This window comes from Schistocerca americana, chromosome 10, assembly GCF_021461395.2.
Source record: "Schistocerca americana isolate TAMUIC-IGC-003095 chromosome 10, iqSchAmer2.1, whole genome shotgun sequence".
Classification (NCBI taxonomy): domain Eukaryota; kingdom Metazoa; phylum Arthropoda; class Insecta; order Orthoptera; family Acrididae; genus Schistocerca; species Schistocerca americana.
The window spans coordinates 113157884-113178620 of NC_060128.1; the positions used below are offsets into that span (position 1 = coordinate 113157884).

General features: G+C 46.0%; 1 non-coding gene across 1 annotated transcript; it reads right to left on the minus strand.

Moving 5' to 3' along the window:
* Window positions 1-433: 433 nt before the first annotated feature.
* Window positions 434-508, minus strand: Trnas-uga. The gene has a single exon. It is a non-coding gene; the product is annotated as a tRNA-Ser (tRNA).
* Window positions 509-20737: the final 20229 nt, after the last annotated feature.

Here is a 20737-nt window from a genome sequence, read left to right on the forward strand (position 1 = left end):
CGAAGGCGGAGTTACCAGCACCCAATATGACCAGTACTGAGAAAAATGGCCTGCGAGCAGTACAGAATGATGAAATCGTTGTGGTCCATCCTGCTGACAAGCGGAATGCAACCGTAATTATGGAAGACACGGACTGTAATACGAATATCTAAGCGCCACTAGACAAAGGTACATAACGGAAACTCTCACGTGACCCAACATCGAGGATAATAAAAAGACGTCCGAACTTCTCAAGCCCCCTCTGTTGGAAGACGTTGCGGTCAAGACTCTTCCCCTACAGGGATAATATCTGACGAAACATCCGTCGTGACTAGTAAAAACGGCTTCTGATATTGTGTAATAAAAGAAGCCATTGAAATAAATGACAATGAAATCGACTCCATAGCTGCAAACAGGCGTTGATATACATCATTGGGGACATATTGAAAATGTGTGCCCCGACCGGGACTCGAACCCGGGATCTCCTGCTTTCATGGCAGACGCTCTATCCATCTGAGTCACCGAGGGCGCAGAGGATAGTGCACCAGCTGGGACTTATCCTTGCACGCTCCCCGTGAGACCCACATTTCCATCATGTCCACACCACTACATTCGTAGAGCTCCTAATAGATGTTTGCCCATCACACTCATTACTCGTGACAGATTAATCTACCAAGTCCCGTACGAGTTGGGGCACAGTGTGTGCGTTCGCACTAGAATGTCATTGGCCGGGTAGCCCTCGGTGGCTCAGACGGATAGACCGTCTGTCGTGTAAGCAGGAGATCCCGGGTTCAAGTCACGGTCGTGGCACACATTTTCAACATGTCGCCAATGATGTATATCAACGTCTGTTTGCAGCTACGGTGTCGATTTAATTATCATTTCATTCTAGAGAAGCTGCACGGTCATCAATGGTATCTGTTCATTCCGGAACAGATACTACTTCCATTGAAATAAAAACCACCGGTAACACCATAACTAGAGACGGTGGTCTGCAGCTCACCACGAATCATGAATCGGGTGCTCCAAACGCCGAGTCAACTTATGCCCGTATATGACGTCACAGCCGGCAGCTAGTGTGTATAAGGGGTGTACCAGCAGCTCACTGGCAACCACGCCCCTCGACAACGACCATGGAGTGCTTGGCCGAGAGCTCGTCCAATTTTAAAGCCGAAAACTTCTTATTCAATGTTACCGCCGCTTCACTCTGCATTCTTACATCTCCAGCTGGGCTTTTAATCATCCTCCAGCTCCCTATACGTCGCCTACCGTGACGACACCACGTTCCCTCTTCTCAGCTGACTCTGCAGCGGGAAATTAGCCAGTCCACGTCCGCGTTTCCCCCACTGCTGGCATAAACGCGCTGGAGGAGGCACTGGCCATCACTTATGCATCGGCCGGCTGCCAACAGCTCCCCAGGGCCGCCACCTGTTGAACACCACATTTCCCAGCCTCGTCTCGCGTGCTGCGTACGGAACCGCCCGCCAAGTGCCCACCTTGTCTCACTACACCATCTTTCCATTAACGACGTAATCACTCACTCTATCACTCAAGACTATGGCTCAGCTGTTTCCTTTTTCTTAATCAGATAAGACTGTCACCTCTTAAAGTTTGGAAGGTAGGAGACGAGGTACTGGCAGAAGTAAAGCTGTGAGTACCGGGCGTGAGTCGTGCTTCGGTAGCTCAGATAGTAGAGCACTTGCCCGCGAACGGCAAAGGTCCCGAGTTCGAGTCTCGGTCGGGCACACAGTTTTCATCTGCCAGGAAGTTTCACCTCTTAAGTTGTTTTCATAGAGACGCTGTTCACATGTAACATTACCATAGGTTAAAACAAATTCTCATTGTTTGCTGAAACAATGTAAGTTCAAATATTGGCCAAACAGTGTATTTAGGGTCAGAATTTGAAGAAAGAGGTCTGTCGAATAAGGAAAATTACTTTAAGGCTTCTGCTGCGTGATTCTTTTTTAAGGATTTTCATTAATGCTGTAATTATTGCACAACAACTCTGAAAACACAGCAGCACCATAAGAACTGTGTTGTGCAAAGCTCAAAAGTGTAACATGTGACTGAATTTCAGCAAAAAGCATGTATTGTCCTTGTATGTGCGTTCCAACAAAAAGCCATGACATTTCGCAACCACATGAGACAAGCAGTCAATATACAGTTATGTGTAAAGAGTCTTACATAACACAAGAAGGTACAAAAAATGAAGAACTGAATAAAAACACCCACAGACAAGGGCAAAAAGTTGCTGAAACATGTTTGGGTTTGTATACGTATATAAAACAGTGGATTTCATAAAGGCGGACTGAAATTCAGTAAGTTTGTTTGCAGACGTGGCTGTTTCAAGAGCTTCTAAACCAAATCATGAATAATTGGTTCAAATGGTTCAAATGGCTCTGAGCACTATGGGACTCAACTGCTGAGGTCATTAGTCCCCTAGAACTTAGAACTAGTTAAACCTAACTAACCTAAGGACATCACAAACATCCATGCCCGAGGCAGGATTCGAACCTGCGACCGTAGCGGTCTTACGGTTCCAGACTGCAGCGCCTTTAACCGCACGGCCACTTCGGCCGGCTGAGGAATAATTCATCCAGATAAATTGCTTTCTGTATATCTGTCTCTTTTTCCTTATAAATGTTAACGAAAAAGAGCGGGGTGCGGGAAGAAAGATCTGTGTGAGACACATTTTGTCTGGTTCGCTGAATAATTCGTCTGGCTTAAGAGACGCTGCAAGCAGTAGCTATGCTGCTACCTGCTCTTTAAGAGTAGGGGTTCCCGCAAACTTTTGTTCTGACGGAACAGTTTAAGAATCAGATTTATTTTATGGACCACCTTGTTTTTTTGAAGGTAAATACAATTAATATAACTTTTTTGAAAAAATGAGAAAAACTAGTTTAATTCAGTGGTTACTTCATTTTTAAATCACAACTAGAACAAAGAAATAAAAATAAAAAGTTTTAAAAGTAAGACAAACTGTCGAAAAGAGACACTATTTTATTAACGCATTAAAGACCTAATAGTTTTCTTCCAACTTACGCAGTGGCCAGGGATTGTGTGCCGCCTGATCTGCATACAGCCCACACAGCATACCGGTCTTTCACATCTTCTCATCTCCTTTCGGAGTTTTTTCTACTAGCTGTTGCATTTTTGCATCTACCCATAAACCAATTTACATTTCATCAACTTTGCATTTTATGTTTTAAATTTTTAATTTTCGAAAATAAAACGTTTCTCTGCATTATTAAACAAAAATTTTGAAAGCAAGCAGGAACTTGCCAACTTCATACACTACAATTGCTACGTAATTATAAACTTGACGTACATATAAACATCATAATCCACCAGCCTGATGTCTTACTTGTCCCTTTGTGGACCGAATGATTTTTGGGTGTGATTTCTATTCTATTGATGATATTAAGTTAAATATTAGAATTCTTACACACCTCATGTTCCAGCAGTTCTTCAGTGCGTGGTGCTTCTCCAAACACACACCCCTGTGAAGAGGTATCTTTCAGAACGAGCAGATGTATCGCGTTTCGTTCCTCAACTTGGGTGCGCTAGAAATTTTGCAGGGCTTCGAAGGGTGTTTCTGGCCCTATGATCCAACCACTGCCTCCAGTTTCTGTTTCCTCATATCCCTAGACGGTGTTTGAGGATGCTCTTGTTTAGGTGCTCAAGATGTGGAAGTTCCCCTGGGGTCTTCGTCTTCTCCTCCTCCATCCCCTTCATCATTCACTTCTGGCTGCTGAGTTGATACCCACATTCTAACTGTCTCCAACAGGAATAACTTGTACTGGCTCAAATGGCTCTGAGCACTATGCGACGCAACTGCTGAGGTCATCAGTCGCCTAGAACTTAGAACTAATTAAACCTAACTAACCTAAGGACAGCACACAACACCCAGCCATCACGAGGCAGAGAAAATCCCTGACCCCGCCGGGAATCGAACCCGGGAACCCTGGCGTGGGAAGCGAGAACGCTACCGCACGACCACGAGATGCGGGCAATAACTTGTACTTCATCCTCTTTCACTACCTCCTTGCTGCATTTAACAGTCTCTCGGGATTGAGTAGTGCGCCAAATACTGGTCTGCTCCGTCCACTCTCTTCGTGTATTTATTGTATTGGACGATATAATCAGGCTTCTACACAACACCTCTCATGCTTTCTAAATTCATCATAGCTGGATGGACAGTGCGAACCATTCACACCATACGCTTGACCTTCCAACCTTGTAAAACCACATCCTCCTTCCGACAGTAAACGCTTTCCCCCTCTCGAGACTGTTTACAGCAGTTAGAAACTGATGGAAGTTCCCTATAGGCCCTTATTGTCACACAGACCCTAGTCGTCCGTGCACGTAGGTTATCTGCAGTTGTCACACTGTTACAGTAGTTGTCCTGACAGACATGATGCCAGATGTCTAAATGAGGTGCCAATACAGAAAAAATGGTGTAGTCCAGTCTTTTCCTTTCCGCACTATATATTTCTACGTTTGATATGTAACCTGTCCTGGCTGTACACACCATTCGCAGAAGTAGGCAGTACTTAAACAGTTTTCCAGGATTACAGATCCTAAACCTTAGGCAGCCTCTCCAAGCTATCGCGGCCTCATCAAGTGGTATTTCCTGTGTGGGGTTATGTATGGTCCGAAAACGATCCACAAAATTCTGGTGATCCGTTCGGACGTTGTAGGACTTGTCTGCTGTCTCATCCTGTAGTGAACTGCCGGAAAAGTTGCACGCGTTCCACATCTGTTCCCATTGATTGCGACTCATCAGCTCTCTGTCGACATCCGTTTCAGTCAAAGGGTCTGTGCTCCAGTACTTCCGACAACTGTCCTTCCTAATTCGTCCCATCACAAGTATGAAAACTAAAAATGGTTTCCTTTGAACAACCGAAATGTCAGACCACTTTAGTGACTCGGGTGAAACTTTATATTATGCAAAACTGACTGCGGTATGGGTTAGGTTGGGTTACGAAAATATCAAGTAATTCTTCACCAAACAAGCGAGCTACAACCTCTGAAGTACTAAGTGAATCATCAGGAAGCAATGTATGGCCTGGCTTTAGTCTACCCATTGCTTATATCCATTCCACGTAAACAAACTTCTCCCTCATCACTACAACTATCACAGCTGTCTCTCACAAACACTGGTTTAGTTGATAGAGGGTCCAAACTCACTGCCACTATCACCAGTATTATCACTATCGTCATTCTGTACATCATTTGGTTCAAAATGGTTCAAATGGCTCTGAGGACTATGGGACTTAACTTCTAAGGTCATCAGTGCCCTAGAACTTAGAAGTACTTAAACCTAACTAACCTAGGACATCACACACATCCATGCCCGAGGCAGGATTCGAACCTGCGGCGGTACCGGTCGCGCGGTTCCAGACTGTAGCGCCTAGAACCACTCGGCCGTTCCGGCCGGCTCATTTGGTTCATCCGATAATAAATCTGCATGTAAATCATGAAACATTTCATCGTCTCACCTGTGCAGTCTCACAGATTTCACAGCTATCAGAATCGTATATGTTGTCAAATATACCGACACTAACATCTGAACTCTTTCTACTCAATGCCTTGCCAGCAAAAACAGTTCGAATTTTATGCAACACAGAATACAACAGGCCGAAATTGACGCCCGTGCAGTAAAACGGAGGTTTCCGTTCCCCGTCGGCCGCCGCTATAATACGGATATCTCTGGGATCAGTCAGTAGCGTTTTAATAGCTTTTCGTGGAGCATTTATTCACTTCCCTCGGGACGCTGTTTTGGAGGCACCTATCCGCCCGCACGGACGGTTGTAATTTCTGGCTGTCTCTCACGGAGAGGCGCATATATACATTAACATTACACTGGTGTCCAAAATTATAGCAACAAATTATTATTTCCCCGTCCTGTGTCTATTTCACGATATAATCATACAAACTGTAAACGGATGTCGTTACGATGGTGTTCAGCATGGAGTATGGCATTACGATCAATGGACAATCACGCCGGCAATGACCTCAGGGCACCTAACAAGCGGGGTAGTCCCAGGTCTACAATTGCTGTGTACACAGTCACAGACGGTGCGGTACGGCACCAGGAAGACGCCTACACACTCTACGTTGTGGAGGGCCGTAGCAAGAATGAAAACAGGATAGTCAGATGGCTTGATCTGAATCGTTCTGTTGTTTCTAGGATGAGGCGACAGTTTATAAACTGTGTTCTGAAGACCAGATCAGGACTCATCACGTGAGAAAGCAGAAAGAGTGGATCGTTATTTGACTGTAAGGGCACGACTGTACCGCCTTTGTACCGCACTGCAACTGGCATTTGTTCTCGTAGTATCCACTGGACGTGTTGTATCGAGGCAGATGGTGTACGGAAAGGTTCAAATGTCTCTGAGCACTATGGGACTTTTAACATCTGAGGTTATCAGTTCCCTAGAACTTACGAGGGCATTCAAGTTCTAAGGCCTCCGATTTTTTTTTCTCCGGACTGGAAAGAGATAGAAGCATGCGCATTGTTTTACAATGAGGCCGCGTTCATTGTCAATACGTCCCAGAGATGGCAACACCGTACGGCAGATGGAATTTTACCGCCAGCGGCGAGAATGAGAACTGTTTTAAATACTTAAAATGGCGACGTTTTCCTTACTTGAACAGCGTGCAATCTTTCGTTTTCTGAATTTGCGTGGTGTGAAACCAATTAAAATTCATCGACAGTTCAAGGAGACATGTGGTGATGGAGTTACGGATGTGTCGAAAGTGCGTTCGTGGGTGCGACAGTTTAATGAAGGCAGAACATCGTGTGACAATAAACCGAAACAACCTCCGGCTCGCACAAGCTGGTCTGACGACACGATCGAGAAAGTGGAGAGAATTGTTTTGGGGGATCGCCGAATGACTGTTGAACAGATCGCCTCCAGAGTTGGCATTTCTGTGGGTTCTGTGCACACAATCCTGCATGACGACCTGAAAATGCGGCAAGTGTCATCCAGGTGGGTGCCACGAATGCTGATGGACGACCACACGGCTGCCCGTGTGGCACGTTGCCAAGCAATGTTGACACGCAACGACAGCATGAATGGGACTTTATTTTCGTCGGTTGTGACAATGGATGAGACGTGGATGCCATTTTTCAATCCAGAAACAAAGCGCCGGTCAGCTCAATGGAAGCACAACGATTCACCGCCACCAAAAAAATTTCGGGTAACCACCAGTGCTGAAAAAATGATGGTGTCCATGTTCTGGGACAGCGAGGGCGTAATCCTTACCCATTGCGTTCCAAAGGGCACTACGGTAACAGATGCAAAAATGTTTTGAAGAACAAATTCCTTCGTGCACTGCAACAAAAACGTCCGGGAAGGGCTGCGCGTGTGCTGTTTCACCAAGACAACGCACCCGCACATCGAGCTAACGTTACGCAACAGTTTCTTCGTGATAACAACTTTAAAGTGATTCCTCATGCTTCCTACTCACCTGACCTGGCTCCTAGTGACTTTTGGATTTCTCCAACAACGAAAGACACTCTCCGTGGCCGCACATTCACCAGCCGTGCTGCTATTGCCTCAGGGATTTTCCAGTGGTTCAAAACAGACTCCTAAAGAAGCCTTCGCCGCTGCCATGGATTCATGGCGTCAGCGTTGTGAAAAATGTGTACGTCTGCAGGGCGATTACGTCGAGAAGTAACGCCAGTTTCATCGATTTCGGGTGAGTAGTTAATTAGAAAAGAAATCGGAGGCCTTAGAACTTGAATGCACCTCGTAGAACGACTTAAACCTAACTAACCTAAGGACATCACACACATCCATGCCCGAGGCAGGATTTGAACCTGCGACTGCGGCAGCAGCACGGCGTCAGACTGAAGCGCCTAGAACCGCTCGGCCACCGCGGCCGGCTACAGAAGGGTTCAGCAAAGTGGCCTTTATTGTGCACGTGGCCTGCTCGCTCTCCCGATTTGAATCCCACAGGGCACGTCTGGGATGCACTAGGAAGACGGGTCGCACCACGTCAGCATCCACCAACCACTCTCCAAGACTTGTGAGCGTCTCTGCAGGAAGAATGGGCGTTACTGCCTCAACACGAGACTGACGACACCATTCACAGCATGTCCCGTAGATGTCAGACCTCTGTTGGTTCCAGAGCTGATCACACTCCATACTGAGCTCATTGTCAGAACGTGTGCGCAAGTCCATTAAGTTGGAAAAAAATGAAAAACATTTTTGTCTATCGTTATGTATGTTGCGTCCGCAGCTCGTGGTCTTGCCGTAGCCTTCTCGCTTTCCTCGCACGGGGTCCCGGGTTCGGTTCCCGGCGGAGTCAGAGATTTTTCCTGCCTCGAGATGGCTGGTTGTTGTTGTGTCGTCTTCATCATCATCATTCATCCCCATTAAGGTCGGAGGAAGGCAATGGCAAACCACCTCCACTAGGACCTTGCCTAGTAAGGCGGCGTAGGTCTCCCGCATCGTCCCCTACGCTCCTGAGTATGGGACCTCATCATTATGTATGTTGCAGTTGATTACGTTCCATATTCCTTACATTGTTTCTACTTTTCTATCATCTGTTTTGTGGCAAAATTAAATCACAACCTTGCGAAACTTACATTTGTTGCTTTAATTTTGGACAGAGTGTATTTAATTATCGCTAGCGTTCATAAAATTTTATTTAACTCCAAGATTTATCCGACTGTCCATTACACTTGTTATTACAGTATGTGTTCCTCTTCAAATGTCTAGGAATGAAATAATTTGGCTTAAACTCTCCACGCATTCTGATGATTTTAGATGAGAGGACTCCTATTTGCTTATTACTGAGAGCAGACGTCGCAATGCTAGAAACTTGTAGCAAGATGAAGAAAGACCCGCAGAGGATGGACGCTCCGTGCATGTATCGGCAGCCGGCCATCAACGTAAAGAAATGACACTTTAAATAGGGGAAAAGATAAGCCACTATTTCAGTACACGACTGACGGAAAACCACTGGGAACAGTCAAATCAGTTAAATATCTACGAGTATACGCACGGAGCGATTGAAATCGGAACGACCAAGTGAAACTAATTCTTTGGATGAGCCATGAGAAGTATAATCCAACGACGAAGTAGTTTAAGAGTCCTTCGTTCGACCGATTACTGAGTGTAGTTCATCAGTCTGCGAGTAGGATTGATAGAGGAAGTAGAGTAGACCGGAAGAAGAGCAGCACATCGCCTCGCGAGCTCCTGGCAGACGTTACAAAACAGATGTTGTGCATCACGATGTGGCTTACTGTTGTGAGAGTTTACGTTCGTACATTAGTGAACCATCATATTGCTTCCTAACACATATACATCATGAAAAGTACGAGGGCCACTACAAGAAAATGCACAATATTTTTGTAAAAATACAGTTTTCATTGGCCGGCCGGTGTGTCCGTGTGGTTCTAGGTGCTTCAGTCTGGAACCGCGTGACCGCTACGGTCGCAGGTTCGAATCCTGCCTCGGGCATGGATGTGCGTGATGTCCTTAGGTTAGTTAGGTTTAAGTAGTTCTAAGTTCTAGAGGACTGATGACCTCAGATGTTAGGTCCCATAGTGCACAGAACCATTTGAACAGTTTTCATTCTGCATGTGTGAAAGCTTTACAGTGTGTAGATACATCCTTCCCGCTTGTTTTCAAACTTAGTTCAACCTGATCCCGTGAGAGGCTTCGCCACAGCATGTCTTCAAGATGGCTGCTACACTTGACGTTCGTCATAGAATTCCTGTGTTGTGAAAACGAGACAGTGGGAAACATCCACAAGAGGTTGAAAAAGGTGTATGGAGATGCTGCTGTCGATCGCAGTACAGTTAGTTGGTGGGCAAGCGGGTTACGTGATGAAAGCGGGCACGGCAATATTGAGGATTGTCCTCGCAGCTGCAGGCCTCGTACTGCACACACTCCAGACAATGTGCAGAGAGTTAACGAACTGGTGACTGCTGACAGACGCATCACAGTGAACGAATCGTCACGCTACGCTGGAATAGGGGAAGGAAGTGTTTGCAGAATACTGAAATTGTCGGCGTTAAAAAAGGTTTCTGCCAGGTGGGTTCCCAGGATGTTGACAGTGGTTCACAAAGAAACAATAAAACCGGTATGCAGTAAACTTTTGGAACAGTACGAGAATGGTGAAGAAGAATTTCTTCGAAGAATTGTGACAGTTGATGAAACATGGCTCCATCATTTTTCACCAGAGACGAAGAGGCAATCGATGGAGTGGCATCATGCAAATTCACCCAAGAAAAAACGATTCAAAACCACACTTTCTGCTGGAAAAGTTATGGCTACGATGTTTTACGATTCCGAAGGACTCTTGCTTGTGGACATAGTGCCAAGTGGAACCACCATAAATTCTGATGCATATGTGACGACACTGAAGAAACTTCAAGCGCGACTGAGTCGTGTTCGACCACATCGGCAAAAGCAGGATGTTTAGCGGCTGCACGACAATGCACGGCCACATGTGAGTCAAAAAACCATGGAAGAGATCACAAAACTCGGCTGGACAACACTGAAACCCCCACCTTACTGTCCTGACCTGGCTCCGTGTGACTATCATCTCTTTGGGAAATTGAAAGACTCTCTTCGTGGAACAAGGTTTGAAGATGATGACTCCATTGTGCACGCTGCCAAACAGTGGCTCCAACAGGTTGGTCCAGAATTTTATCGTGTGGGTATACAGGCGCTGTTTCCAAGATGGCGTAAAGCAGTTGAGAGGGATGGAAATTATGCGGAGAAATGAAAATGTTGTTCCTATAGGATGTATCTACACACTGTAAAACTTTCAAACGTGTAGAATAAAAGATGGATTTTTTATAAAAATAGTATGCATTTCTTTTGGAGTGACTCTCGTGTATAAACGTAAAATCTACCAGTAGTGGACACCAGAGGATCCTGAGGAAGATCCCAGCAGAGGGGTCGAAACGCTGATCATATTAGTATAAATATGAGGCGGAATAACCCAGAAGATTTTTACTACAGTTAACTACAAAATCAGGACTGTTGTGTTCTTACTGAGAATTACCAACACAGGGAAGTGAGCGTGTCAGTAGCACATGAAGTACCCTCCGCCACACACTGTTAGGTGGCTTGCGGAGTATAGATACACAGGCTGATTCCGTGCTGACATTAAAAACTTTCAGCGATGGTGGAGAAGGGTAAATGTATCAGTTTGGGGTAAGTGACCCTGGTCCAGAAACGACCGAGTCGAAAGTTACATAAAAGAAATCGTTCTGATACTTCTGACAGTGGATCTCTTCTACTAGTACCTCTCTGCTTTCGATTTTTTGGTACGAGGCAGTAAGGACTGAAACAAGAAAAAAAATTGTCAGTGGACATGTGGGCTTTAAGAGCTGTGAGCGCTTGTTCGGTAGAAGAGATGTCTTCCACAGTGACAAAGATGACAATTTTTGTTTCTGTTTCGTCCACACTGTCACTTCTCAAAATACGGAAAGTAAAGCGTTTGCAGTAGAACGTCTTCACCGTCAGAGTTACCAGAACGATTTCCACTTGTAATTTTCGACTCTGTCGTTTCCAGACCGCAGTTCCTTACTTCAGATTGATTCATTAACTCTTCCCCATAATGTATGTATATATGTACTGAACTGGGGACCTAGAAACGACGGAGAGGCTTCGTCCCCGCCGTAGCCCTCAGTAGTTCACAACTCCACAACAGGCCACAGCAGTCCACCCACCCCACCGCCGCCCCACACCGAATCCAGGGTTATTGTGCGGTTCGGACCCCCACGGGAACGTCTCATTCCAGACGAGTGTAACTCGAATGTTTGCTAGGTAGAGTAATTATAGTGTACGCGTACGTGGAGACAATGCTTGCGCAGCAATCGCCGATATAGTGTAACTGACGCGGAATAAGGGGAACCAGCCCGCATTCGCCGAGGCAGAGCGAAAACAACCTTAACAACCATCCACAGTCTTGAAGTTAAAATCTTCTGGGTTATTAGGCCGCGACATGTTTCTTCTAAAATGTTCGACGTTTCGACCCCCCTGCTGGGATTTTCCTCAGGATCTTTTGGTGTTCACTACTGCTACTACTGTTCTAGCACTAGTGAACACCAAAAGACCCTGAGGAAGACCCCAGCAGAGGGGTCGAAACTTCGTACGTTTTAGAAGAAACATGACGCGGCCTAATAACCCAGAAGATTTTAACTTCAGTGACAACGGCCACGAAAGTCTGCAGACTTAGATATCCACAGTCTTGCCGGCACACCGGACCTCGACACTAATCCGCCGGGTGGATTCGTGCCGGGGACCGGCACGCCTTTTTGCTCGGTAAGCAGTGCGTTAGACCGCACGGCTAACCGGGCGGGCTTTCTCCACCATACCTGGAAGTTCGTTCATCACGGAATCAGCCCGTAGATTTCATCTCTTCTACCCTTTCCAGTTCGGGCAGCTGTCGAGTCGTTAGGAGAAGTGGTTTAATCGATATTTCGAAGGGCGGGGGTGTATCATCAGCAAACTGTTTACAGCAGTTTTTGCCAGTTAATGGGCGAAACGAACGAGAGAAAGGAACGCCGCAGCGTTGATGACGCTAATTTCAGAACACTCGCCGTCCAACCGCACATTCGTCATGAGAGAGAGAGAGAGAGAGAGAGAGAGAGAGAGAGAGAGAGAGAGAGAGAGAGAGAGTGTGACTGACTATGTGTTCGAACGTCAGCTAGTCTCCGCAGCTGGTCGGGAAAAATTGCAGTGGCATGCAGCACGGGAGCGGAAGTAGCAATTAGTTGGCACTCAATCACGCTCCGACAATTTAGGCTCTGCATCAGAACTGGCGGACTGAGCATGGCAGACACAAAAACGCATTCCGTTCGTGACTCTCTAATTACGGAACCCTTTTTTTCCTACACTTCATTCGACTCGTGTCGTGACAGAACGCTTATCTTATAATACAAGCTTGATACACTGATTCGAGACTGAATTGAACTGGTCATTTCTGTGTGGCCCCTTATCATATATTTTCGGTGAAGATAATATATTCCCGTTTGTAGAACTCCAGAGTTACATGTAGTGGCCAACTCGAAATCCGAAGCTGAGCACCAATTGCAGGTTGCCTAGCCAGCGTTTTTCAGGGACAGCAAAAATTTGATTTTCAGTACTCGCGTAATTATTGGCGTAATTTATAAATTTAAAATGCTGTTGTAATCTTCTAATTAAAAACTATACACTTCCGTTAAAACTTTAACACAACGAGACAAGTTTTGCAGTTAAAAACCGTGTGCTTTTCTTGAGGCAATGTAACTGAGGGCTCCGCAGTACACGGACTTCATACATCCAGTTCTATTTATTTATGGTATGATGATACAGAGCTTGGATTAAATACATATACAGTGTAAGAAATGACAAGCAAAATACATGTACAGATTCAAATGTTCAAAGTATTATGCTAAATTATCTACACATTACACAAGTTCTTCGATTTCAATCTGTTAATCCAGTTGAGCCCCTCAGGTTACGCATGGCGGATGTCATTTATTGATCCCCCAAAAGCTCGTTTCGGGCATTCACTAACAATGTGATTTACTGTTTGCAGGGCAGCTCCACAGTCACAATCTCGAGATGTTGCCCAGCCCCACTTGTGCTTTTGTGCTTTAGATATCCGCAGTTCCCTTGTCCTGTTCGGATGCGGCAGGTGGTTCTCCACTTGCGCCTCGGGAGTGTGAAACCTGAAACACGCATGGAAGGCTTTTCAACCAGATGGCATTGAACACCGACGGGAGAACGCAGCATGTCATACTCAATGGAGGGAAGTCTTCCTAAGTAAGAGTGATTTCACGTGTGCCGCAGGGGAGTCTCGTAGGATCGTTGCTATTCACAATATACATAAATGAGCTTGTGGATGACATCGCAAGTTCACTGAGGCTTTTTGCGGATGATGCTGTGGTATATCGAGAGGTTGTAACAATGGAAAATTGTACTGAAATGCAGGAGGATCTGCAGCGAATTGACGTATGGTGCAAGGAATGGCAACTGAATCTCAATGTTGACAAGTGTAATGTGCTGCGAATACATAGAAAGAAAGATCCCTTATCAATTAGCTACAATATAGCAGGTCAGCTACTGGAAGCAGTTAATTCCATAAATTATCTGGGAGTATGCATTAGGATTGATTTAAAATGGAATGATCATATAAAGTTGATCGTCGGTAAAGCAGATGCCAGACTGAGATTCATTAGAAGAATCCTAAGGAAATGCAATCCGAAAACAAAGGAAGTAGGTTCAGTACGCTTGTTCGCCCACTGCTTGAGTACTGCTCAGCAGTGTGGGATCCGTACCAGATAGGGTTGATGGGAGAGAGAGAGAAGATCCAACGGAGAGCAGCGCGCTTCGTTACAGGATCATTTAGTAATCGCGAAAGCGTTTCGGAGATAATAGATAAACTACAATGGAAGACTCTGCAGGAAAGACGTTCAGTAGCTCGGTACGGGCTTTTGTTGAAGTTTCGAGAGCATACCTTCACCGAGGAGTCAAGCAGTATATTGCTCCCTCCTGCGTATATCTCGCCAAGAGACCATGAGGATAAAATCAGAAAGATTAGAGCCCACACAGAGGCATACCGACAATCCTTCTTTCCATGAACAATACGAGACTGGAATAGAAGGAAGAACGGATAGAGGTACTCACGGTACCCTCCGCCACACACCGTCAGGTGGCTTTCGGAGTATGGATTTAGATGCAGATGTAGACTTCTCTTAAAGTCGGATGCTTCAAGATGTTGTGCCGTTCGCCAAGATGGTTTTCTTGACTTCAGACGCTGATGTTCTGCTATTAATATATCGCTGTGTACGGGTAGCTGGGGGGAGGGGGGGGGAGGGGGGGGGGGCTCTTCTGAATGTTTCTCCAGGCCTTCAGGAGAGCATTCGATCTTTGTAGAGCTGGAAGTTGGATGTTACTTAAGACTGGTAGCCATGCAGTTTGACTGCTACGTATGCAGCCTGTTATAAATCGCATTGTCTGGTTGCGTTGCGCATCTATCTAGCTACAGTGACCACTGTTCATCCAAGTTTGACAACAGTATTCAGCGACAGAGTATGACGGTGCCTAATCAGTTGATCTTAGGGATTGAGCGCCGCAACCCCAGGAGGTACCAGCAAGCTTCTGAATGATATTATTACGGGTCTTCACTTTTGAGGCCACGTTGGTCAAATGTTGTCGGAAAGTTCGGGACCTATCGAATGTTATTACGAGGTACATACATCCAGTATCGACCTCCAACAAGCTTAACAACTACGTTCTAAGAAAAAATAAAAAAGGTAAAAATAGACATACCGCTTACGAACTATCCGAATGGGAACGTAATCGATAGATGAGTTGTTCATGTATAAACAAGTGAATGATTACAATTTCAGAAAATTTGGTTGATTTATTCAAGAGAAAGAGTTTCGCAAACTGTGGAAGGCAGTACCGCGTTGGACTACCTCTCACCCTTATGCAAGCAGATTTTCGGCTTGGAATTGATTGAAAAGACTTTTGTATGTCTTCCTGATGGATATCGTCCCAAATTCTATACAACTGGTGCGTTAGAGGTCAAAATCGCGAGCTGGTTGGAGGCCCCTGCTCATACGTTCCAAACTTTCTCAGCTGGAGAGAGATTCGGCTGGCCAAGGCAGAGTTCGGCAAGCAAGAAAATAAACAAGAGGAACTTTCTTCGTGTACAGGCGCACATTATCTTGCTGAGATACACTAGTGCCCATTACAATTGCTACACCCCGACGATGACGTGATACAGACGCGAAATTTCACCGATAGGAAGAGGATGGTGTGATATGCAAATGATTAGCTTTACAGAACATTCACACAAGGTTGGCGCCGGTGGCGACACCTATAACGTGCTGACACGAGGGAAGTTTACAACCGATTTCTCATACACAAACAGCAGCTGACCGGCGTTGCCTGGTGAAACGTTGTTGTGATGCCTCGTGTAAGGAGGAGAAATGCGTACCATCACGTTTCCGACTTTGATAAAGGTCGGATTGTAGCCTATCGCGATTGTGGTTAATCGTATCGCGGCATTGCTGCTTGCGTTGGTCGAAATCCAATGACTGTTAGCAGAATATGGTATCTGTGGGTTCAGGAGAGTAATACGGAACGCCGTGCTGGATCCCAACTGCCTCGTATGACTAGCAGTCGAATTGACAGGTATCTTACCCGCATGGCTGTAACGGATCGTGCAGCCACTTCTCGATCTCTGAGTCAACAGATGGGGAGGTTTGCAAGACAACAACCATCTGCAGGAACAGTTCGACGACGTTTGCAGTAGCATGGACTATCAGCTCGGAGACCATGGCTGCGATTATCCTTGACGCTGCATCACAGACAGGAGCGCCTGTGATGGTGTACTGAACGACGAACCTGGGTGCACGAATGGCAAAACATTTTTTCGGATCAATCCAGGTTCTGTTTACAGCATCATGATGGTAGCATCCGCGTTTGGCGACAGTGAACGCACATTGGAAGCGTGTATTCGTATCACCAGGCGTGATGGTATGGGGTGCTATTGGTTACACGTGTGGGTCACCTCTTGTTCGCATTGACGGCACTTTGAACAGTGGACGTTATATTTCAGATGTGTTACGACCCGTGGCTGTACCCTTCATTCGATCCCTGCGAAACCCTAAATTTCAGCAGGATAATGCACGACCGCATGTTGCAGGCCCTGTACGGGCCTTTTTGGATACAGAAAATGTTCGACTGCTGCCCTGGCCAGCACATTTTCCAGATCTCTCATCATATGAAAACGTCTGGTCAATGGTGGCCAAGCAACTGGCTCGTCACAATACGCCAGTCACTACTCTTGATGAACTGTGATATCGCGTTGAAGCTGCATGGGCACCTGTACCTGTACACGCCATCCAAGCTCTGTTTGACTCAATGCCCATGCGTATCAAGACCGTTATTACGGCCAGAGGTGGTTGTTCTGGGTACTGATTTCTCAGGATCTATGCACCCAAATTGCGTGGAAATTTAATCACATGTCAGTTCTAGTATAATATATTTGTCCAATGAAAACCCGTTTATCATCTGCATTTCTTCTTGGCGGTGCAATTTTAATGGCCAGTAGTATGTTCCAACCGTTCTCAGCTGGAGAGAGATTTTGCGACCTTGTTGGCCAAGGCAGGGTTCGGCAAGCATGAAAACAAGCAGCATGGACTCTCTTCGTGTAAAAGCGCAAATTATCTTGCTGAAATGTTAGCCCAGGATGGCTTGCCGTGAAGGGCAACGAAACGGGGGGTCGAACGTCCACGTATCGCCTTGCTGTAAGGGTCCGCGGATGAAACCCAAATTGGTCCTGTTATGAAAAGAAATGGCACCAGAGACCATCACTCCTGGTTGTCAGGAAGTAGGGAGGGCGACAATCAGGTTGCCATCCCACTGCTGTCCGGGATTTCTCCAGACACGTTTCGGCCGGGAACCTCGTTGACTGGAGTAGAAGTGTCTTCAGTGGCGTCCAGTTAAGTATTGAGCCCTAATAACCACCGAAGACGTGTCTGGAGTCGTTCTGGACAGGCGAGAATTTCTACTGGTTGTCTTCGTGCTTGCCAAACCCTACCTTGGTCAGCAAGATTACCACATCTCTCCCCAGTTGCGAACATTATAGCCAGAACCCTCCAACCAGCTTGGATTTTTACGATCCAACGCACCAATTGGACAGAATTTGTCACTATGGCCCTGATGAGGACATTCAGCAACTCTTTCAGTCAATGGAAATCCGAGTAGCTGCTTGCGTAAGGGCAATTTGTGAAGCTGTTTCTCTTGAAGAAGTAATTCCATTTTCCTTAAATTGTAGTCATTTGTTTGGTTCTACATACACATCACATCAGACGTTCGAAACTGTGTTACACGTGGGAGTTCACCTGTTTCAAACATTGGGGTTTACTGATATTGCGCTATAGAGACTTCTCTCTGGCATTCGGTGTCGAGAGAGGGCGCAAAGAACTTTCATCTATATTTTCGAAAGGACACATTTTATTGATAAGTGTAATCGTAACACAGGTATTGTAATATGCAGGTGTGACTGTATCGAAAAGAAATGTAAAAAATAAAATAACGTATATCAGTCACTTAATCTCGAAGTCAGTGTGACAGGAAACCATCATTGTAAACTGTGCTGAGAACAGGAAATTCATTGCCTGCATAGTAAATATGCAGAAAAAAGGGTTTAGATGTTAGCAGTTCGTGTCCGCACTAACAAAGGAAATATATGTATGAAGATGGTATGACCTGCTTCTGTGCTGGATGCACACGCATTGCCCGAACTCTTACGGGGTTCGGTAAGATTGTCTGCCACGAGTAATGAGTGTAGTGGGCAGGGGCACTACGAATGTAGTGTGTGGACATTAAGTTGAGAATGTGGGTCTCACAGGGAGCGTGCAAGGGATAAATCCCTGCAGTCGCACTATCCTCCGTGTCCTCGGTGGCTCACATGGATAGAGCGTCTGCCATTTAATCGGGAGATCCCGGGTTCGAGTCCCGATCGGGGCACACATTTCCAACTGTCCTCGTTGATGTATATCAATGCCTGTCGGCAACTTAGGGTCTTGATTTAATTATCATTTCATAACAGTGGAAACGTGAATCCTTCATGGAACCTCGAGGGAGGGGTGGGAAGTGGAGTGTGAAGCAGAGATGGCGCTAGTTACTGCCATTAAGCACCAATCCGATACTTATGAAACTTCATGAAGATGTTCATCAACTGATATTAAATCAAAAAACTGCAATTCCATTCGGAAATGATGTCCGCGATCAACGTCCGTGTGAGGCGTGATCCCCACAGGCGCGGATAAAATCAAGTATTTGTTGGGGCATGGAAGCCAACAGCATTGGAGCGTGATATTGAGGAATTTCTTGTCATGTCTGAAACAGGCTGCGTCACTCTGTGGAGTCTGGTAAGAAACCAAGTATTCCTATTGCACCACAGCCGAGTTATATGGCTGACAAATCAGTCGAGGGTCCGTGCAGTCCTTGAAGTGCATGTGGTGGGAACTGCAGAATGCTGTCTTGTACTATTTCATACACAATAATGTCGTGTGACTAGTGCCTGCCGTCGGGTAGACCGTTCGCCGGGTGCAAGTCTTTCGATTTGACGCCACTTCAGCGACTTGCGCGTCACTGGGGATGAGACGATGATAATTAGGACAACACAACACCCAGTCCCTGAGCGGAGAAAATCTCCGACCCAGCCGGGAATCGAACCTGAACCCTTAGGATTAACATTCCGTGGCGCTGACCACTCATGTACGGGGGGCGGACATATCATACACTAATCACAAGGGGTATATCGACAGTGTTTGTCCTTCTTCTCCCCACTTATTTGCGGGCATACAGCCTCCTTTCAGCAGTTACCAAATCAGTACCTCCTCCCCACAACTGATCGACATGGCATAGTGGTTAGCACACTGGACTCGCATTCTGGAGGCCGATGGTTCAAACCTGCGTCCGGCCATCTTGATTTAGGTTTTCCGTGATTTCCCTAAAATCGCTTCAGGCAAATGCTGGGATGGTTCCTTTGAAAGGGCACCGTTGACTTCCTTCCCGATCCTTGCCTGATCCGATGGGACCAATGACCTCGCCGTTTGATCCCTTCCCCCGAATCAACCAACCAACCAACCTGTCTCCCCATACCGTGATACCTGGAGTTGAAGAGTCTCGGGAGTCGCTGCTCCCTGTGACTTTTCGCCTGGTCGTCTGCGGCCACGTTGGCGTCCGTCTGAACACCACGGACAGAAGCGTATAACTGGCGAGTCGTCGCGCCCTGAAAATATTCTAACTTTGGAGGAAGCATAAGCCGCACGGGCCGCTCGGCTAGCCGGGGCCCGGCAGCAAACACGTGATACCGAACGTTAGCTGGACGAGAGGAGTAGCCCCAGTGCATGGTCCAACCGCATGGCTGGGAATTCCATTGTGACGCTGTGTCGCTGGTAGTGCCAAAGATGGCGGCCTTTGTGAAACCTTAATGGCAGACATTTCACAGTTCGTGCAGAAATTAATAGTAGCCAGATGTATCACGATAACTCAAAAAGAAACACGTACATTACCATTGTTTGTACGACGATTCTGATGGTGTAATCAGATTTCCAATATCTTTATTAGTCTAAAGTTTAATATCTGACGATAAATTATACAAGTAACACCCAGCAACGAATTTCCAAAATCTAAACGGTTCATCCTATTTCGTCGATCTACGCCTCTTTAGATAACTTTTAGTGTAAACCTAAATTGGTAAGAATTACAGGCATATAATTTGAATAGTACATGAGTTATTGGAGGTCAAAGTGGTCGATTACTATCGATCGCGTCAGGCCATAAGTACTCCACAGTTACACGAGAAAACGGTAGCAGCATGCTTATAAATATATTTGTTCATCTGCGTCTTTGTTTATATACGCCGGCCGGAGTGGCCGTGCGGTTCTGGGCGCTATAGTCTGGAACCGAGCGACCGCTGCGGTCGCAGGTTCGAATCCTGCCTCGGGCATAGATGTGTGTGACGTCCTTAGGTTAGTTAGGTTTAATTAGTTCTAAGTTCTAGGTGACTGATGACCTCAGAAGTTGAGTCGCATAGTGCTCAGAGCCATTTTTTTGTTTATATACGATATATACTATTCATGAAGAAATTGGCCAATTATTTACTGTGTTTTAGAAAGCACAGAGACATTAGGCTTTTGGCCTACCTTTTGTTCTATTCAAATGTTCAAATGTGTGTGAAATCTTATTGGACTTAACTGCTAATGTCATCAGTC